The following is a 22,821-nucleotide window of genomic DNA, read 5'->3' as shown; positions in this document are numbered from 1 at the left end:
GAAAACAAACCACGGCCCTATTCCCTGGCAAACTAAACTCACCCACCCCGCTTCTGGCTGGCTGATTGCAGGAGACACTTGGACCTATCAATCCAGCCGGCTTGGCACTGGTGACACCATTCATCTGGGAACCATCCTGCGTATCGTGGATTTTCAGGAGCCAGCCGGCCACACCCTGCGACAGGCGCCCAAACACACACTACAGCCCTTTTCCCTGGAAGTAAAACTGACCTGCCCATATTCTGGCTGGCAGATTGCAGGAGCCACTTGGCTCTATCAAACCAGCCCGACTTGGCACTGGTGCCCCCTTGGGTCTGGGAACCATCCTGCGTATCGTGGATATTCAGGAGTCAGCCGGCCACTCCCAGCCACTGGCCCCCACCACACACCAAGGCCCTTTTCCCTGGCAAACAAACTTGACCCGCCCCGCTTCTGGCTGGCAGATTGCAGGAGCCACTTGGCTCTATCAAACCAGCACAACTCGGAACTGGTGCAACCTTGGGTATGGGAACCATCTTGCGTATCGTGGATTTTCAGGAGCCAGCCGGCCACTCCCAGCCACAGGCCCCGAAAGCAAACCATGGCCCTTTTCCCTGGCAAACAAAACTCACCGATCCCGATTCTGGCTGGCAGATTGCAGGAGCCACTTGGCTCTTTCAAACCAGCCCAACTCGGCACTGGTGCCACCTTGGGTCTGGGAACCATCATGCGCGGCGTGGTTTTTAAGGAGCCAGCCGGCCATTCACCCGCCACAGGCCCCCAAACACAAACTACTGCCCTTTTCCCTGGAAGTAAAACAGACCTGCACATCTTCTGGCTGGCAGATTGCTGGAGCCACTTGGCTGTATCAAACTAGCCCGACTCGGCACTGGTGCCACCTTTCATCTGGGAACCATCCTGCGTATCGTGGATTTTCAGGAGCCAGCCGGCCACTCCCAGCCACAGGCCCCCAAACACATACCACGGCCCTTTTCCCTAGAAGTAAAACTGACCTGCCCACCTTCTGGCTGGCAGATTGCAGGAGCCACTTGGCTCTATCAAACCAGCCCGACTTGGCACTGGTCCCATTTTTCATTTGGCAGGCATCTTGCGTATCGTGGATTTTCAGGAGCCACCCGGCCACTCCCAGCCACAGGCCCCCCAATACAAACTACGGCCCCTTTCCCTGGAAGTAAAACTGACCTGCCCACCTTCAGGCTGGCAGATTGCAGGAGCCACTTGGCTCTATCAAACCAGCCCGACTCGGCACTGGTGCCCCCTTGGGTCTGGGAACCATCCTGCGCGGCGTGGATTTCAATGAGCCAGCCGGTCATTCCGATCCACAGGCCCCAGAAAAAAAACCACAGCCCTTTCCCTGGCATACAAAATTCACCCACCCCGCTTCTGGCTGGCAGACTGCAGGAGCCACTTGGCTCTGTCAAACCAGCCTGACTCGGCACTGGTGCCACCTTGGGTCTGGGAACATTAATGTGGGGCGTGGATTTTAAGGAGCCAGCCGGCCATTCCCCGCCACAGGCCCCCAAACACAAACTACGGCCCTTTTCCCTGGAAGTAAAACAGACCTGCCCATCTTCTGGCTGGCAGATTGCAGGAGCCACGCGGTACTATTACACCAGCCCGACTTGGCACTGGTGCCCCTTTGAGTCAGGGAACCATCCTACGTATCGTGTATTTTCAGGAGCCAGCCGGCCACTCCCAGCCACAGGCCCCCAAACACAAACTACGGCCTTTTTCCCTGGCAAACATAACTCACACAGCCCGCTTCTGGCTGGCAGATTGCAGGAGCCACATGGCTCTATCAAACCAGCCCAACTCGGCACTGGTGCCACCTTGGGTCTGGGAACCATCATGCGCGGCGTGGATTTTAAGGAGCCAGCCGGCCATTCTCAGCCACAGGCCCCCAAACACAAACTACGGCCCTTTTCCCTGGAAGTAAAACAGACCTGCCCATCTTCTGGCTGGCAGATTGCAGGAGCCACTTGGCTCTATCAATCCAGCCCGACTCGGCACTGGTGCCACCTTTCATCTGGGAACCATCCTGCGTATCGTGGATTTTCAGGAGCCAGGCGGCCACTCCCAGCCACAGGCCCCCAAACACAAACTACGGCCCTTTTCCCTGGAAGTAAAACTGACCTGCCCATCTTCTGGCTGGCAGATTGCAGGAGCCACTTGGCTCTATCAAACCAGCCCGACTCGGCACTGGTGCCACCTTTCATCTGGGAACCATGTTGACTATCGTGCATTTTCAGGAGCCAGCCGGCCACAGCCAGCCAAAGGTCCCCAAAAATAAACTACGGCCCTTTTCCCTGGAAGTAAAACTGACCTGCACATCATCTGGCTGGCAGATTGCAGGAGCCACTTGGCTCTATCAAACCAGCCCGACTCGGCACTGGTGCCACCTTTCATCTGGGAACCATCCTGCGTATCGTGGATTTTCAGGAGCCAGCCGGCCACAGCCAGCCACAGGTCCCCAAAAAAAAACTACGGCCCTTTTCCCTGGAAGTAAAACAGACCTGCCCATCATCTGGCTGGCAGATTGCAGGAGCCACTTGGCTCTATCAAAGCAGCCCGACTCGGCACTGGTGCCACCTTTAATCTGGGAACCATCCGGCGCGGCGTGGATTTTAAGGAGCCAGCTGGCTATTCAAGGCCACAGGCGCCGGAAAAAAAATCACGGCCTTTTTCCCTGGCAAACAAAAGTCAGCGACCCCGCTTCTGGCTGACAGATTGCAGGAGCCACATGGCTCTATCACACCAGCCCAACTCGGCAGTGGTGCCACCTTTCATCTGGGAACCATCCTGCGTATCGTGGATTTTCAGGAGCCAGCAGGCAATTCCGAGCCACAGGCTCCCGTAAAGAAACCACGGCCCTTTTCCCTGGCAAACAAAAATCACGCACCCCGCTCCTGGCTGGCAGATTGCAGAAGACACTTGGCCCTATCAAACCAGCCGGCTTGGCACTGGTGCCACCATTCATCTGGGAACCATCCCGCTTATCGTGGATTTTCAGGTGCCAGCCGGCCACTCCCAGCCACAGGCCCCCAAACAAAAACTACGGCCCTTTACCCTGGAAGGAAAACTGACCTGCCCATCTTCTGGGTGGCAGATTGCAGGAGCCACTTGGCTCTATCACACCAGCCCGACTCGGCACTGGTGCCACCTTTCATCTGGGAACCATCCTGCGTATCGTGGATTTTCAGGAGCCAGCCGGCCACTCCCAGCCACAGGCCCCCAACAGAAATCACATCCATTTTCCCTGGCAAACAAAACTGACCCGCCCCGCTCCTGGCTGGCAGATTGCAGGAGACACTTGGCTCTATCAAACCAGCCCGACTCGGCACTGGTGCCCCTTTGGTCTGGGAATCATCCTGCGTATCGTGGATTTTCAGGCGCCAGCCGGCCACTACTAGCCACAGGCCCCCAAACAAAAACTACAGCCCTTTTCCCTGGCAAACAAAACTCACACACCCCGCTTCTGGCTGGCAGATTGCAGGAGCCACATGGCTCTATCAAACCAGCCCAACTCGGCACTGGTGCAACCTTTGGTCTGTGAACCAACATGCGCGGCGTGGATTTTAAGTAGCCAGCCGGCCATTCTCAGCCACAGGCCCCCAAACACAAACTACGGCCCTTTACCCTGGAAGTAAAACTGACCTGCCCATCTTCTGGCTGGCAGATTGCAGGAGCCACTTGGCTCTATCAAAGCAGCCCGACTCGGCACTGGTGCCACCTTTCATCTGGGAACCATCCTGCGTATCGTGGATTTTCAGGAGCCAGCCGGCCACTCCCAGCCACAGGCCCCCAAACACAAACTACGGCCCTTTTCCCTCGAAGTAAAACTGACCTGTCCATCTTCTGGCTGGCAGATTGCAGGAGCCACTTGGGTCTATCGAACTAGTCCGACTCGGCACTGGGGCCACCTTTCATCTGGGAACCATCCTGCGTATCGTGGATTTTCAGGAGCCAGCCGGCCACTACCAGCCACAGGCCCCCGAACAAAATCTACGACCCATTTCCCTGGAAGTAAAACAGACCTGCCCATCTTCTGGCTGGCAGATTGCAGGAGACACTTGGCTCTATCGAACTAGCCCGACTCGGCACTGGTGCCACCTTTCATCTGGGAACCATCCTGCGTATCGTGGATTTTAAAGAGCCAGCCGGCTACTCCCAGCCACAGGCCCCCGAACAAAAACTACGGCCCTTTTCCCTCGAAGTAAATCTGACCTGTCCATCTTCTGGCTGGCAGATTGCAGGAGCCACTTGGCTCTATCGAACTAGTCCGACTCGGCACTGGTGCCACCTTTCATCTGGGAACCATCCTGCGTATCGTGGATTTTCAGGAGCCAGCCGGCCACTCCCAGCCACAGGCCCCCAAACATATACCACGGCCCTTTTCCCTGGAAGTAAAACTGACCTGCCCATCTTCTGGCTGGCAGATTGCAGGAGACACTTGGCTCTATCGAACTAGCCCGACTCGGCACTGGTGCCACCTTTCATCTGGGAACCATCCTGCGTATCGTGGATTTTCAAGAGCCAGCCGGCTACTCCCAGCCACAGGCCCCCGAACAAAAACTACGACCCATTTCCCTGGAAGTAAAACTGACCTGCCCATCTTCTGGCTGGCAGATTGCAGGAGCCACTTGGCTCTATCACACCAGCCCAACTCGGCACTGGTGCCACCTTTCATCTGGGAACCATCCTGCGTATCGTGGATTTTCAGGAGCCAGCCGGTCATTCCAGGTCACAGACCCCAAAAAAAAGCTATGGTCCTTTTCCCTGGAAGTAAAACTGACCTGTCCATCTTCTGGCTGGCAGAATGCAGGAGCCACTTGGCTCTATCAAAACAGCCCAACTCGGCAGTGGTGCCACCTTTCATCTGGGAACCATCCTGCGCGGCGTGGATTTTAAGGAACCAGCCGGCCATTCAAGGCCACAGGCCCCGGATAAAAAACCACGGCCTTTTTCCCTGACAAAAAAAACTCAGCGACCCCGCTTCTGGCTGACAGATTGCAGGAGCCACATGGCTCTATCACACCAGCCCAACTCGGCACTGGTGCCACCTTGGGTCTGGGAACCATCACGCGCGGCGTGGATTTTAAGGAGCCAGCCGGCCATTCCCAGCCACAGGCCCCCAAACACAAACTACGGCCCTTTTCCCTGGAAGTAAAACAGACCAGCCCATCTTCTGGCTGTCAGATTGCAGGAGCCACTTGGTACTATCAAACCAGCCCGACTTGGCACTGGTGCCATTTTTCATTTGGGAACCATCCTGCGTATCGTGGATTTTCAGGAGCCAGCCGGCCACTGCCAGCCACAGGCCCCCAAACACACACCACGGCCCTTTTCCCTGGAAGTAAAACTGACCTGCCCATCGTCTGGCTAGCAGATTGCAGGAGCCACTTGGCTCTATCAAACCATCCCGACTAGGCACTGGTGCCTCTTTGGTCTGGGAATCATCCTGCGTATCGTGGATTTTCAGGAGCCAGCCGGTCATTCCAGGTCACAGACCCCAAACACAAACTCCGGCCCTTTTCTCTGGAAGTAAGACTGACCAGCCCATCTTCTGGCTGGCAGATTGCAGAAGCCACTTGCCTCTATAAAACCAGCCCGACTTGGCACTGGTGCCCCTTTGGGTCTGGGAACCATCCTACGTATCATGGATTTTAAGAAGCCAGCCGGCCACTCCCAGCCACAGGCCCCCAAACACAAACTACGGCCCTTTTCCCTGGCAAACAAAAGTGACCCGCCCCGCTTCTGGCTGGCAGATTGCAGGAGACACTTGGCTCTATCAAACCATCCCGACTCGGCACTGGTGCCCCTTTGGTCTGGGAATCACCCTGCGTATCGTGGATTTTCAGGAGCCAGCCGGCCACTCCCAGCCACAGGCCCCCAAACACAAACTACGGCCCTTTCCCCTGGAAGTAAAACTGAACTGCCCATCTTCTGGTTGTCAGATTGCAGGAGCCACTTGGCTCTATCAAACTAGCCAGACTCGGCACTGGTGCCACCTTTCATCTGGGAATCATCCTGCGTATCGTGGATTTTCAGGAGCCAGCCGGCCATTCCAGGCCACAGACCCCAAAAAAAAGCTATGGTCCTTTTCCCTGGAAGTAAAACTGACCTGTCCATCTTCTGGCTGGCAGAATGCAGGAGCCACTTGGCTCTATCAAACCAGCCTGATTTGGCACTGGTGCCCCCTTGGATCTGGGAACCATCCTGCGCAGCGTGGATTTTAAGGAACCAGCCGGCCATCCAAGGCCACAGGCCCCGGAAAAAAAACCACGGCCTTTTTCCCTGGCTAACAAAACTCACCCACCCCGCTTCTGGCAGACAGATTGCAGGAGCCACATGGCTCTATCACACCAGCCCAACTCGGCACTGGTGCCACCTTGGGTCTGGGAACCATCATGCGCGGCGTGGATTTTAAGGAACCAGCCGGCCATTCCCAGCCACTGGTCCCCGAAAACAAACCACGGCCCTTTTCCCTGGCAAACAAAACTCACCCACCCCGCTTCTGGCTGGCAGATTGCAGGAGACACTTGGACCTATCAATCCAGCCGGCTTGGCACTGGTGACACCATTCATCTGGGAACCATCCTGCGTATCGTGGATTTTCAGGAGACAGCCGGCCACTCCCAGCTACAGGCCCCCACCACACACCACGGCCCTTTTCCCTGGCAAACAGACTTGACCCGCCCCGCTTCTGGCTGGCAGATTGCAGGAGCCACTTGGCTCTATCAAACCAGCCCGACTCGGCAGTGGTGCCACCTTTCATCTGGGAACCATCCTGCGTATTGTGGATTTTCATAAGCCAGCCGGCCACTCCAAGCCTCAGGCCCCCAAACATATACCACGGCCCTTTTCCCTGGAAGTAAAACTGACCTGCCCACCTTCTGGCTGGCAGATTACAGGAGACACTTGGCTCTATCAAACCAGCACAACTCGGCACTGGAGCCACCTTGGGTCTGGGAACCATCTTGCGTATCGTGGATTTTCAGGAGCCAGCCGGCCACTCCCAGCCACAGGCCCCGAAAGCAAACCACGGCCCTTTTCCCTGGCAAACAAAACTCACCCACCCCGCTTCTGGCTGGCAGATTGCAGGAGCCACTTGGCTCTTTCAAACCAGCCCAACTCGGCACTGGTGCCACCTTGGGTCTGGGAACCATCATGCGCGGCGTGGATTTTAAGGAACCAGCCGGCCATTCACCCGCCACAGGCCCCCAAACACAAACTACGGTCCTTTTCCCTGGAAGTAAAACAGACCTGCCCATCTTCTGCCTGGCAGATTGCAGGAGCCACTTGGCTCTATCAAATTAGCCCGACACGGCACTGGTGCCACCTTTCATCTGGGAACCGTCCTGCGTATCGTGGATTTTCAGGAGCCAGCCGGCCACTCCCAGCCACAGGCCCCCAAACATATACCACGGCCCTTTTCCCTGGAAGTAAAACTGACCTGCCCACCTTCTGGCTGGCAGATTGCAGGAGCCACTTGGTACTATCAAACCAGCCCGACTTGGCACTGGTGCCATTTTTCATTTGGGAGGCATCTTGCGTATCGTGGATTTTCAGGAGCCAGCCGGCCACTCCCAGCCACAGGCCCCCAAACACATACCACGGCCCTTTTCCCTGCAAGTAAAACTGACCTGCCCATCTTCTGGCTGGCAGATTGCAGGAGCCACATGGCTCTATCAAACCAGTCCGACTTGGCAGTGGTGCCAACTTGGGTCTGGCAATCATCCTGAATATCGTGCATTTTCAGGAGCCAGCCGGCCACTCCCAGCCTCAGGCCCCCAAACACAAACTACCGGCCCTCTTCCCCGGAAGTAAAGCTGACCTGTCCATCTTCTGGCTGGCAGATTGCAGGAGCCACTTGGCTCTATCAAACCAGCCTGACTCGGCACTGGTTCCAAATTTCATCTGGGAACCATCCTGCGTGTCGTGGATTTTCAGGAGCCAGACGGCCACTCTCAGCCACAGGGACCCAAACACATACAACGGCCATTTTCCCTGGAAGAAAATCTCAGCGGCCCGCCTTCTGGCTGGCAGATTGCAGGAGCCACTTGGTACTATCAAAACAGCCCGACTCGGCACTGGTGCCAGCTTTCATCTGGGAACCATCCTGCGCGGCGTGGATTTCAATGAGCCAGCCGGTCATTCCGATCCACAGGCCCCAGAAAAAAAACCACAGCCCTTTCCCTGGCATACAATATTCACCCACCCCGCTTCTGGCTGGCAGATTGCAGGAGCCACTTGGCTCTGTCAAACCAGCCCGACTCGGCACTGGTGCCACCTTTCATCTGGGAACCATCATGTGTATCGGGCATTTTCGGGTGCCAGCTGCCCACTCCCAGCCACAGGCCCCCGTACATAAACTACCACCCTTTTCCTTGGAAGTAAAACGGACCTGCCCATCTTCTGCCTGTCAGATTGCAGGAGTCACTTGGCTCTATCAAACCAGCCCGATTTGGCACTGGGGCCCCTTGGGTCTGGAAACCATCCTGCGTATCATGGATTTTCAGGAGCCAGTAGGCCACTCCAAGCCACAGGACCCCAAACAAAAACTACGGCTCCTTTCCCTGGAAGGAAAAGTGACCTGCCCATCTTCTGGCTGGCAGATTGCAGGAGCCACATGGCTCTATCAAACCAGCCCGACTTGGCACTGGTGCCACCTTTCATCTGGGAACCATCCTGCGTATCGTGGATTTTCAGGAGCCAGCCGGCCACTCCCAGCGACAGGCGCCCAAACACACACTACACCCCTTTTCCCTGGAAGTAAAACTGACCTTCCCATCTTCTGGCTGGCAGATTGCAGGAGCCACTTGGCTCTATCAAACCAGCCCGACTTGGCACTGGTGCCCCCTTGGGTCTGGGAACCATCCTGCGTATCGTGGATATTCAGGAGTCAGCCGGCCACTCCCAGCCACAGGCCCCCACCACACACCACAGGCCTTTTCCCTGGCAAACAAACTTGACCCGCCCCGCTTCTGGCTGGCAGATTGCAGGAGCCACTTGGCTCTATCAAACCAGCACAACTCGGCACTGGTGCCACCTTGGGTCTGGGAACCATCTTGCGTATCGTGGATTTTCAGGAGCCAGCCGGCCACTCCCAGCCACAGGTCCCCAAACACAAACTACGGCCCTTTTCCCTGGAAGTAAAATAGACCTGCCCATCATCTGGCTGGCAGATTGCAGGAGCCACTTGGCTCTATCAAAACAGCCCGACTCGGCACTGGTGCCACCTTTCATCTGGGAACCATCCTGCGCGGCGTGGATTTTAAGGAACCAGCCGGCCATCCAAGGCCACAGGCCCCGGAAAAAAAACCACGGCCTTTTTCCCTGGCAAAAAAAACTCACCCACCCCGCTTCTGGCAGACAGATTGCAGGAGCCACATGGCTCTATCACACCAGCCCAACTCGGCACTGGTGCCACCTTGGGTCTGGGAACCATCATGCGCGGCGTGGATTTTAAGGAACCAGCCGGCCATTCCCAGCCACTGGTCCCCGAAAACAAACCACGGCCCTTTTCCCTGGCAAACAAAACTCACCCACCCCGCTTCTGGCTGGCAGATTGCAGGAGCCACATGGCTCTATCAAACCAGACGGACTCGGCACTGGTGCCACCTTTGATCTGGGAACCATCATGCGTGTCGTGGATTTTCAGGAGCCAGCCGGCCACTCCTAGCCACAGGGCCCCAAACACATACCACGGCCCTTTTCCCAGGAAGTAAACCTGACCTTCCCATCTTCTGGCTGGCAGATTGCAGGAGCCACTTGGCTCTATCAAACCAGCCCGACTTGGCACTGGTGCCCCCTTGGGTCTGGGAACCATCCTGCGTATCATGGATATTCAGGAGACAGCCGGCCACTCCCAGCTACAGGCCCCCACCACACACCACGGCCCTTTTCCCTGGCAAACAGACTTGACCCGCCCCGCTTCTGGCTGGCAGATTGCAGGAGCCACTTGGCCCTATCAAACCAGCCCGACTCGGCAGTGGTGCCACCTTTCATCTGGGAACCATCCTGCGTATCGTGGATTTTCATAAGCCAGCCGGCCACTCCAAGCCTCAGGCCCCCAAACATATACCACGGCCCTTTTCCCTGGAAGTAAAACTGACCTGCCCACCTTCTGGCTGGCAGATTACAGGAGACACTTGGCTCTATCAAACCAGCACAACTCGGCACTGGAGCCACCTTGGGTCTGGGAACCATCTTGCGTATCGTGGATTTTCAGGAGCCAGCCGGCCACTCCCAGCCACAGGCCCCGAAAGCAAACCACGGCCCTTTTCCCTGGCAAACAAAACTCACCCACCCCGCTTCTGGCTGGCAGATTGCAGGAGCCACTTGGCTCTTTCAAACCAGCCCAACTCTGCACTGGTGCCACCTTGGGTCTGGGAACCATCATGCGCGGCGTGGATTTTAAGGAGCCAGCCGGCCATTCACCCGCCACAGGCCCCCAAACACAAACTACGGCCCTTTTCCCTGGAAGTAAAACAGACCTGCCCATCTTCTGCCTGGCAGATTGCAGGAGCCACTTGGCTCTATCAAATTAGCCCGACTCGGCACTGGTGCCATCTTTCATCTGGGAACCGTCCTGCGTATCGTGGATTTTCAGGAGGCAGCCGGCTACTCCCAGCCACAGGCCCCCAAACACATACCGCGGCCCTTTTCCCTGCAAGTAAAACTGACCTGCCCATCTTCTGGCTGGCAGATTGCAGGAGCCACTTGGTACTATCAAACCAGCCCGACTTGGCACTGGTGCCATTTTTCATTTGGCAGGCATCTTGCCTATCGTGGATTTTCAGGAGCCACCCGGCCACTCCCACCCACAGGCCCCCAAACACAAACTACGGCCCCTTTCCCTGGAAGTAAAACTGACCTGCCCACCTTCTGGCTGGCAGATTGCAGGAGCCACTTGGCTCTATCAAACCAGCCCGACTCGGCACTGGTGTCCCCTTGGGTCTGGGAACCATCCTGCGCGGCGTGGATTTCAATGAGCCAGCCGGTCATTCCGATCCACAGGCCCCAGAAAAAAAACCACAGCCCTTTCCCTGGCAAACAAAATTCACCCACCCCGCTTCTGGCTGGCAGATTGCAGGAGCCACTTGGCTCTATCAAACCAGCCCGACTCGGCACTGGTGCCACCTTTCATCTGGGAACCATCCTGTGTATCGGGCATTTTCGGGTGCCAGCTGCCCACTCCCAGCCACAGGCCCCCAACATAAACTACCACCCTTTTCCTTGGAAGTAAAACTGACCTGCCCATCTTCTGGCTGGCAGATTGCAGGAGACTCTTGGCTCTATCAAACCAACTCGACTCGGTACTGGTTCCACCTTTCATCTGGGAACCCTCCTGCGTATCGTGGATTTTCAGGAGCCAGCCGGCTACTCCCAGCCACAGGCCCCCGAACAAAAACTACGACCCATTTCCCTGGAAGTAAAACTGACCTGCCCATCTTCTGGCTGGCAGATTGCAGGAGACACTTGGCTCTATCAAACCAGCCCCACTCGGTACTGGTGCCACATTTCATGCGGGAACCATCCTGTGTATCGGGGATTTTCGGGTGCCAGCCGGCCATTCCCAGCCACAGGCCCCCAAAAAAATTCTATGGTCCTTTTCCCTGGAATTAAAACTGAACTGTCCATCTTCTGGCTGGCAGAATGCAGGAGCCACTTGGCTCTATCAAAACAGCCCGATTTGGCACTGGTGCCACCTTTCATCTGGGAACCATCCGGCGCGGCATGGATTTTAAGGAACCAGCCGGCCATTCCAGGCCACAGGCCCCGGAAAAAAAACCACGGCCTTTTTCCCTGGCAAACAAAACTCAGCGACCCCGCTTCTGGCTGGCAGATTGCAGGAGCCACTTGGCTGTATCACACCATCCCGACTTGGCACTGGTGCCATTTTTCATTTGGGAAGCATCTTGCGTATCGTGGATTTTCAATACCCAGCCGGCCACTCCCAGCCACAGGCCCCCAAATACAAACTACGGCCCTTTTCCCTGGAAGTAAAACTGACCTGCCCATCTTCTGGCTGGCAGATTGCAGGAGCCACTTGGCTCTATCAAACCAGCCCGACTCGGCACTGGTGCCCCCTTGAGTCTCGGAACCATCCTGTGCGGCGTGGATTTTCAGGAGCCAGCCGGCCACTCTGAGCCACAGGCCCCGAAAACAAACCACGGCCCTTTTCCCTGGCAAACAAAACTCACCGACCCCGATTCTGGCTGGCAGATTGCAGGAGCCACTTGGCTCTTTCAAACGAGCCCAACTCGGCACTGGTGCCACCTGGGGTCTGGGAACCATCATGCGCGGCGTGGATTTTAAGGAGCCAGCCGGCCATTCCCCGCCACACGCCCCCAAACAAAAACTACGGCCCTTTTCCCTGGAAGTAAAACTGACCTGCCCATCTTCTGCCTGGCAGATTGCAGGAGCCACTTGGCTCTATCAAACTAGCCCGACTCGGCACTGGTGCCACCTTTCATCTGGGAACCATCCTGCGTATCGTGGATTTTCAGGAGCCAGCCGGCCACTCCCAGCCACAGGCCCCCAAACATATACCACGGCCCTTTTCCCTGGAAGTAAAACTGACCTGCCCACCTTCTGGCTGGCAGATTGCAGGAGCCACTTGGTACTATCAAACCAGCCCGACTTGGCACTGGTGCCATTTATCATTTGGGAGGCATCTTGCGTATCGTGGATTTTCAGGAGCCAGCCGGCCACTCCCAGCCACAGGCCCCCAAACACATACCACGGCCCTTTTCCCTGCAAGTAAAACTGACCTGCCCATCTTCTGGCTGGCAGATTGCAGGAGCCACATGGCTCTATCAAACCAGTCCGACTTGGCAGTGGTGCCAACTTGGGTCTGGCAATCATCCTGAATATCGTGCATTTTCAGGAGCCAGCCGGCCACTCCCAGCCTCAGGCCCCCAAACACAAACTACCGGCCCTCTTCCCCGGAAGTAAAACTGACCTGTCCATCTTCTGGCTGGCAGATTGCAGGAGCCACTTGGCTCTATCAAACCAGCCTGACTCGGCACTGGTTCCAAATTTCATCTGGGAACCATCCTGCGTGTCGTGGATTTTCAGGAGCCAGACGGCCACTCTCAGCCACAGGGCCCCAAACACATACCACGGCCATTTTCCTTGGAAGAAAATCTCAGCGGCCCGCCTTCTGGCTGGCAGATTGCAGGAGCCACTTGGTACTATCAAAACAGCCCGACTCGGCACTGGTGCCAGCTTTCATCTGGGAACCATCCTGCGCGGCGTGGATTTTAAGGAACCAGCCGGCCATTCCAGGCCACAGTCCCCGGAAAAAATACCACGGCCGTTTTCCCTTGCAAACAACACTCACCCACCCCGCTTCTGGCTGGCAGATTGCAGGAGCTACATGGCTCTATCAAACCAGCCCGACTTGGCACTGGTGCCATTTTTCATTTGGGAACCATCTTGAGTATCGTGGATTTTCAGGAGCCAGCCGGCCACTCCCAGCCACAGGCCCCGAAAACAAACCACGGCCCTTTTCCCTGGCAAACAAAACTCACCCACCCCGCTTCTGGCTGGCAGATTGCAGGAGCTACATGGCTCTATCAAACCAGCCCGACTCGGCACTGGTGCCACCTTTCATCTGGGAACCATCTTGCGTATCGTGGATTTTCAGGAGCCAGATGGCCACTCCCAGCCACAGGCCCCCAAACAAATCTATGGCCCTTTTCTCTGGAAGTAAAACTGACCTGCCCATCTTCTGGCTGGCAGATTGCAGGAGCCACTTGGTACTATCATACGAGCCCGACTTGGCACTGATGTAATTTTTCATTTGGGAGCCATCCTGCGTATCGTGGATTTTCAGGAGCCAGCCGGCCACTCCCAGCCACAGGCCCCCGAATAAAAACTACGGCCCTTTTCCCTGGAAGTAAAATTGACCTGCCCATCTTCTGGCTGGCAGATTGCAGGAGCCACATGGCTCTATCAAACCAGCCCAACTCGGCACTGGTGCCACCTTGGGTGTGGGAACCATCATGCGCGGCGTGGATTTTAAGGAGCCAGCCGGCCATTCCCAGCCACAAGCCCCCAACAAAATCTACGGCCCTTTTCCCTGGAAGAAAAATTGACCTGCCCATGTGCTGGCTGGCAGATTGCAGGAGCAACTTGGCTCTATCAAACCAGCCCAACTCGGCACTGGTGCCACCTTGGGTCTGGGAACCATCATGCGCGGCGTGGATTTTAAGGAGCCAGCCGGCCATTCCCAGCCACAGGCCCCCAAATACAAACTACGGCCCTTTTCCCAGGAAGTAAAACTGACCTGCCCATCTTCTGGCTGGCAGATTGCAGGAGCCACTTGGCTCTATCAAACTAGCCCGACTTGGCACTGGTGCTACCTTTCATCTGGGAACCATCCTGCGTATCGTGGATTTTCAGGAGCCACCCGGCCACTCCCAGCTACAGGCCTCCAAATATATACCACGGCCCTTTTCCCTGGAAGTAAAACTGACCTGCCCATCTTCTGGCTGGCAGATTGCAGGAGCCACATGGCTCTATCAAACCAGCCCGATTTGGCTGTGGTGCCAACTTGGGTCTGGCAATCATCCTGAGTATCGTGCATTTTCAGGAGCCAGCCGGCCACTCCCAGCCTCAGGCCCCCAAACACAAACTTCCGGCCCTTTTCCCTGGACTAAAAACTGACCTGCCCATCTTCTGGCTGGCAGATTGCAGGAGCCACTTGGCTCTATGAAACCAGACGGACTCGGCACTGGTGCCACCTTTGATCTGGGAACCATCATGCGTGTCGTGGATTTTCAGGAGCCAGCCGGCCACTCCCAGCCACAGGCCCGGAAAAAAAACTACGGCCTTTTTCCCTGGCAAACAAAACTCACCCACCCCGCTTCTGGCTGGCAGATTGCAGGAGCCACATGGCTCTATCAAACCAGCCCGGCTCGGAACTGTGGTCACCTTTCATCTGGGAACCATCCTGCGTATCGTGGATTTTCAGGGGCCAGGCGGCTACTGCCAGCCACAGGCCCCCAAACAGAAACTATGGCACTTTTCCGTGGAAGTAAAACTGACCTGCCCATCTTCTGGCTGGCAGATTGCAGGAGCCACTTGGTACTATCAAACCAGCCCGACTTGGCACTGGTGCCATTTTTCATTTGGGAACCATCCTGCGTATCGTGGATTTTCAGGAGCCAGCCGGCCACTCCCAGACTCAGGCCCCCAAACACAAACTACGGCCCTTTTCCCTGGAAGTAAAATTGACCTGTCCATCTTCTGGCTGGCAGATTGCAGGAGCCACATGGCTCTATCAAACCAGCCCAACTCGGCACTGGTGCCCCCTTGGGTGTGGGAACCATCATGCGCGGCGTGGGTTTTAAGGAGCCAGCCGGCCATTCCCAGCCACAGGCCCCCAACAAAATCTACGGCCCTTTTCCCTGGAAGAAAAACTGACCTGCCCATCTTCTGGCTGGCAGATTGCAGGAGCAACTTGTCTCTATCAAACCAGCCCGACTCGGCACTGGTGCCCCCTTGGGTCTGGGAACCATCCTGCGCGGCGTTGATTTCAATGAGCCAGCCGGTCATTCCGATCCACAGGCCCCAGAAAAAAAACCACAGCCCTTTCCCTGGCAAACAAAATTCACCCACCCCGCTTCTGGCTGGCAGATTGCAGGAGCCACTTGGCTCTATCAAACCAGCCCGACTCGGCACTGGTGCCACCTTTCATCTGGGAACCATCATGTGTATCGGGCATTTTCGGGTGCCAGCTGCCCACTCCCAGCCACAGGCCCCCGAACATAAACTACCACCCTTTTCCTTGGAAGTAAAACGGACCTGCCCATCTTCTGCCTGTCAGATTGCAGGAGCCACTTGGCTCTATCAAACCAGCCCGATTTGGCACTGGGGCCCCTTGGGTCTGGAAACCATCCTGCGTATCGTGGATGTTCAGGAGCCAGTAGGCCACTCCCAGCCACAGGACCCCAAACAAAAACTACGGCTCTTTTCCCTGGAAGGAAAACTGACCTGCCCATCTTCTGGCTGGCAGATTGCAGGAGCCACTTGGCTCTATCAAACCAGCCCGACTTGGCACTGGTGCCACCTTTCATCTGGGAACCATCCTGCGTATCGTGGATTTTCAGGAGCCAGCCGACCACTCCCAGCCACAGGTCCCCAAACACAAACTACGGCCCTTTTCCCTGGAAGTAAAATAGACCTGCCCATCATCTGGCTGGCAGATTGCAGGAGCCACTTGGCTCTATCAAAACAGCCCGACTCGGCACTGGTGCCACCTTTCATCTGGGAACCATCCGGCGCGGCGTGGATTTTAAGGAACCAGCCGGCCATCCAAGGCCACAGGCCCCGGAAAAAAAACCACGGCCTTTTTCCCTGGCAAACAAAACTCACCCACCCCGCTTCTGGCAGACAGATTGCAGGAGCCACATGGCTCTATCACACCAGCCCGACTTGGCACTGGTGCCTCCTTGGGTCTGGGAACCATCATGCGCGGCGTGGATTTTAAGGAACCAGCCGGCCATTCCCAGCCACTGGTCCCCGAAAACAAACCACGGCCCTTTTCCCTGGCAAACAAAACTCACCCACCCCGCTTCTGGCTGGCAGATTGCAGAAGACACTTGGACCTATCAATCCAGCCGGCTTGGCACTGGTGACACCATTCATCTGGGAACCCTCCTGCGTATCGTGGATGTTCAGGAGCCAGTAGGCCACTCCCAGCCACAGGACCCCAAACAAAAACTACGGCTCTTTTCCCTGGAAGGAAAACTGACCTGCCCATCTTCTGGCTGGCAGATTGCAGGAGCCACTTGGTTCTATCAAACCAGCCCGACTTGGCACTGGTGCCCCCTTGGGTCTGGGAACCATCCTGCGTATCGTGGATATTCAGGAGACAGCCGGCCACTCCCAGCCACAGGCCCCCACCACACACCACGGCCCTTTTCCCTGGCAAACAGACTTGACCCGCCCCGCTTATGGCTGGCAGATTGCAGGAGCCACTTGGCTCTATCAAACCAGCCCGACTCGGCAGTGGTGCCACCTTTCATCTGGGAACCATCCTGCGTATCGTGGATTTTCATAAGCCAGCCGGCCACTCCAAGCCTCAGGCCCCCAAACATATACCACGGCCCTTTTCCCTGGAAGTAAAACTGACCTGCCCACCTTCTGGCTGGCAGATTACAGGAGACACTTGGCTCTATCAAATCAGCACAACTCGGCACTGGTGCCACCTTTCATCTGGGAACCATCATGCGTGTCGTGGATTTTCAGGAGCCAGCCGGCCACTCCCTGCCACAGGGCCCCAAACACATACCACGGCCCTTTTCCCTGGAAGAAAATCTCAGCGGCCCGCCTTCTGGCTGGCAGATTGCAGGAGCCACTTGGCTCTATCAAAACAGCCCGACTTGGCACTGGTGCCACCTTTCATCTGGGAACCATCCTGCGCGGCTTGGATTTTAAGGAACCAGCCGGCCATTCCAGGCCACAGGCCCGGAAAAAAAACTACGGCCTTTTCCCCTGGCAAACAAAACTCACCCACCCCGCTTCTGGCTGGCAGATTGCAGGAGCCACATGGCTCTATCAAACCAGCCCGGCTCGGAACTGTGGTCACCTTTCATCTGGGAACCATCCTGCGTATCGTGGATTTTCAGGGGCCAGGCAGCTACTGCCAGCCACAGGCCCCCAAACAGAAACTATGGCACTTTTCCCTGGAAGTAAAACTGACCTGCCCATCTTCTGGCTGGCAGATTGCAGGAGCCACTTGGTACTATCAAACCAGCCCGACTTGGCACTGGTGCCATTTTTCATTTGGGAGCCATCCTGCGTATCGTGGATTTTCAGGAGCCAGCCGGCCACTCCCAGCCACAGGCCCCCAAACACAAACTACGGCCCTTTTCCCTGGAAGTAAAATTGACCTGCCCATCTTCTGGCTGGCAGATTGCAGGAGCCACATGGCTCTATCAAACCAGCCCAACTCGGCACTGGTGCCCCCTTGGGTGTGGGAACCATCATGCGCGGCGTGGATTTTAAGGAGCCAGCCGGCCATTCCCAGCCACTGGTCCCTGAAAACAAACCACGGCCCTTTTCCCTGGAAAACAAAACTCACCCACCCCGCTTCTGGCTGGCAGATTGCAGGAGCTACATGGCTCTATCAAACCAGCCCGACTCGGCACTGGTGCCACCTTTCATCTGGGAACCATCTTGCGTATCGTGGATTTTCAGGAGCCAGATGGCCACTCCCAGCCATAGGCCCCCAAACAAATCTATGGCCCTTTTCCCTGGAAGTAAAACTGACCTGCCCATCTTCTGGCTGGCAGATTGCAGGAGCCACTTGGTACTATCATACCAGCCCGACTTGGCACTGATGCAATTTTTCATTTTGGAGCCATCCTGCGTATCGTCGATTTTCAGGAGCCAGCCGGCCACTCCCAGCCACAGGCCCCCGAATAAAAACTACGGCCCTTTTCCCTGGAAGTAAAACTGACCTGCCCATCTTCTGGCTGGCAGATTGCAGGAGCCACATGGCTCTATCAAACCAGCCCGACTTGGCTGTGGTGCCAACTTGGGTCTGGCAATCATCCTGAATATCGTGCATTTTCAGGAGCCAGCCGGCCACTCCCAGCCTCAGGCCCCCAAACACAAACTACCGGCCCTCTTCCCCGGAAGTAAAACTGACCTGTCCATCTTCTGGCTGGCAGATTGCAGGAGCCACTTGGCTCTATCAAACCAGCCTGACTCGGCAATGGTTCCAAATTTCATCTGGGAACCATCCTGCGTGTCGTGGATTTTCAGGAGCCAGACGGCCACTCTCAGCCACAGGGCCCCAAACACATACCACGGCCATTTTCCTTGGAAGAAAATCTCAGCGGCCCGCCTTCTGGCTGGCAGATTGCAGGAGCCACTTGGTACTATCAAAACAGCCCGACTCGGCACTGGTGCCAGCTTTCATCTGGGAACCATCCTGCGCGGCGTGGATTTTAAGGAACCAGCCGGCCATTCCAGGCCACAGTCCCCGGAAAAAATACCACTTCCGTTTTCCCTTGCAAACAACACTCACCCACCCCGCTTCTGGCTGGCAGATTGCAGGAGCTACATGGCTCGATCAAACCAGCCCGACTTGGCACTGGTGCCATTTTTCATTTGGGAACCATCTTGAGTATCGTGGATTTTCAGGAGCCAGCCGGCCACTCCCAGCCACAGGCCCCGAAAACAAACCACGGCCCTTTTCCCTGGCAAACAAAACTCACCCACCCCGCTTCTGGCTGGCAGATTGCAGGAGCTACATGGCTCTATCAAACCAGCCCGACTCGGCACTGGTGCCACCTTTCATCTGGGAACCATCTTGCGTATCGTGGATTTTCAGGAGCCAGATGGCCACTCCCAGCCACAGGCCCCCAAACAAATCTATGGCCCTTTTCTCTGGAAGTAAAACTGACCTGCCCATCTTCTGGCTGGCAGATTGCAGGAGCCACTTGGTACTATCATACGAGCCCGACTTGGCACTGATGTAATTTTTCATTTGGGAGCCATCCTGCGTATCGTCGATTTTCAGGAGCCAGCCGGCCACTCCCAGCCACAGGCCCCCGAATAAAAACTACGGCCCTTTTCCCTGGAAGTAAAATTGACCTGCCCATCTTCTGGCTGGCAGATTGCAGGAGCCACATGGCTCTATCAAACCAGCCCAACTCGGCACTGGTGCCACCTTGGGTGTGGGAACCATCATGCGCGGCGTGGATTTTAAGGAGCCAGCCGGCCATTCCCAGCCACAAGCCCCCAACAAAATCTACGGCCCTTTTCCCTGGAAGAAAAATTGACCTGCCCATGTGCTGGCTGGCAGATTGCAGGAGCAACTTGGCTCTATCAAACCAGCCCAACTCGGCACTGGTGCCACCTTGGGTCTGGGAACCATCCTGCGCGGCGTGGATTTTAAGGAGCCAGCCGGCCATTCCCAGCCACAGGCCCCCAAATACAAACTACGGCCCTTTTCCCAGGAAGTAAAACTGACCTGCCCATCTTCTGGCTGGCAGATTGCAGGAGCCACTTGGCTCTATCAAACTAGCCCGACTTGGCACTGGTGCCACCTTTCATCTGGGAACCATCCTGCGTATCGTGGATTTTCAGGAGCCACCCGGCCACTCCCAGCTACAGGCCTCCAAATATATACCACGGCCCTTTTCCCTGGAAGTAAAACTGACCTGCCCATCTTCTGGCTGGCAGATTGCAGGAGCCACATGGCTCTATCAAACCAGCCCGATTTGGCTGTGGTGCCAACTTGGGTCTGGCAATCATCCTGAGTATCGTGCATTTTCAGGAGCCAGCCGGCCACTCCCAGCCTCAGGCCCCCAAACACAAACTTCCGGCCCTTTTCCCTGGACTAAAAACTGACCTGCCCATCTTCTGGCTGGCAGATTGCAGGAGCCACTTGGCTCTATCAAACCAGACGGACTCGGCACTGGTGCCACCTTTGATCTGGGAACCATCATGCGTGTCGTGGATTTTCAGGAGCCAGCCGGCCACTCCCAGCCACAGGGCCCCAAACACATACCACGGCCCTTTTCCCTGGAAGAAAATCTCAGCGGCCCGCCTTCTGGCTGGCAGATTGCAGGAGCCACTTGGCTCTATCAAACCAGCCCGACTTGGCACTGGTGCCACCTTTCATCTGGGAACCATCCTGCGCGGCTTGGATTTTAAGGAACCAGCCGGCCATTCCAGGCCACAGGCCCGGAAAAAAAACTACGGCCTTTTTCCCTGGCAAACAAAACTCACCCACCCCGCTTCTGGCTGGCAGATTGCAGGAGCCACATGGCTCTATCAAACCAGCCCGGCTCGGAACTGTGGTCACATTTCATCTGGGAACCATCCTGCGTATCGTGGATTTTCAGGGGCCAGGCGGCTACTGCCAGCCACAGGCCCCCAAACAGAAACTATGGCACTTTTCCGTGGAAGTAAAACTGACCTGCCCATCTTCTGGCTGGCAGATTGCAGGAGCCACTTGGTACTATCAAACCAGCCCGACTTGGCACTGGTGCCATTTTTCATTTGGGAGCCATCCTGCGTATCGTGGATTTTCAGGAGCCAGCCGGCCACTCCCAGACTCAGGCCCCCAAACACAAACTACGGCCCTTTTCCCTGGAAGTAAAATTGATCTGTCCATCTTCTGGCTGGCAGATTGCAGGAGCCACATGGCTCTATCAAACCAGCCCAACTCGGCACTGGTGCCCCCTTGGGTGTGGGAACCATCATGCGCGGCGTGGATTTTAAGGAGCCAGCCGGCCATTCCCAGCCACAGGCCCCCAACAAAATCTACGGCCCTTTTCCCTGGAAGAAAAACTGACCTGCCCATCTTCTGGCTGGCAGATTGCAGGAGCAACTTGGCTCTATCAAACCAGCCCGACTCGGCACTGGTGCCCCCTTGGGTCTGGGAACCATCCTGCGCGGCGTGGATTTCAATGAGCCAGCCGGTCATTCCGATCCACAGGCCCCAGAAAAAAAACCACAGCCCTTTCCCTGGCAAACAAAATTCACCCACCCCGCTTCTGGCTGGCAGATTGCAGGAGCCACTTGGCTCTATCAAACCAGCCCGACTCGGCACTGGTGCCACCTTTCATCTGGGAACCATCATGTGTATCGGGCATTTTCGGGTGCCAGCTGCCCACTCCCAGCCACAGGCCCCCGAACATAAACTACCACCCTTTTCCTTGGAAGTAAAACGGACCTGCCCATCTTCTGCCTGTCAGATTGCAGGAGCCACTTGGCTCTATCAAACCAGCCCGATTTGGCACTGGGGCCCCTTGGGTCTGGAAACCATCCTGCGTATCGTGGATGTTCAGGAGCCAGTAGGCCACTCCAAGCCACAGGACCCCAAACAAAAACTACGGCTCTTTTCCCTGGAAGGAAAACTGACCTGCCCACCTTCTGGCTGGCAGATTGCAGGAGCCACTTGGCTCTATCAAACCAGCCCGACTTGGCACTGGTGCCACCTTTCATCTGGGAACCATCCTGCGTATCGTGGATTTTCAGGAGCCAGCCGGCCACTCCCAGCCACAGGGCCCCAAACACATACCACGGCCCTTTTCCCTGGAAGTAAAATTGACCTGCCCATCTTCTGGCTGGCAGATTGCAGGAGCCACATGGCTCTATCAAACCAGCCCAACTCGGCACTGGTGCCACCTTGGGTGTGGGAACCATCATGCGCGGCGTGGATTTTAAGGAGCCAGCCGGCCATTCCCAGCCACAAGCCCCCAACAAAATCTACGGCCCTTTTCCCTGGAAGAAAAATTGACCTGCCCATGTGCTGGCTGGCAGATTGCAGGAGCAACTTGGCTCTATCAAACCAGCCCAACTCGGCACTGGTGCCACCTTGGGTCTGGGAACCATCCTGCGCGGCGTGGATTTTAAGGAGCCAGCCGGCCATTCCCAGCCACAGGCCCCCAAATACAAACTACGGCCCTTTTCCCAGGAAGTAAAACTGACCTGCCCATCTTCTGGCTGGCAGATTGCAGGAGCCACTTGGCTCTATCAAACTAGCCCGACTTGGCACTGGTGCCACCTTTCATCTGGGAACCATCCTGCGTATCGTGGATTTTCAGGAGCCACCCGGCCACTCCCAGCTACAGGCCTCCAAATATATACCACGGCCCTTTTCCCTGGAAGTAAAACTGACCTGCCCATCTTCTGGCTGGCAGATTGCAGGAGCCACATGGCTCTATCAAACCAGCCCGATTTGGCTGTGGTGCCAACTTGGGTCTGGCAATCATCCTGAGTATCGTGCATTTTCAGGAGCCAGCCGGCCACTCCCAGCCTCAGGCCCCCAAACACAAACTTCCGGCC

This window comes from Zonotrichia albicollis, chromosome 33, assembly GCF_047830755.1.
Source record: "Zonotrichia albicollis isolate bZonAlb1 chromosome 33, bZonAlb1.hap1, whole genome shotgun sequence".
NCBI lineage: Eukaryota > Metazoa > Chordata > Aves > Passeriformes > Passerellidae > Zonotrichia > Zonotrichia albicollis.
Note: the sequence above shows the minus strand (reverse complement) of the source record.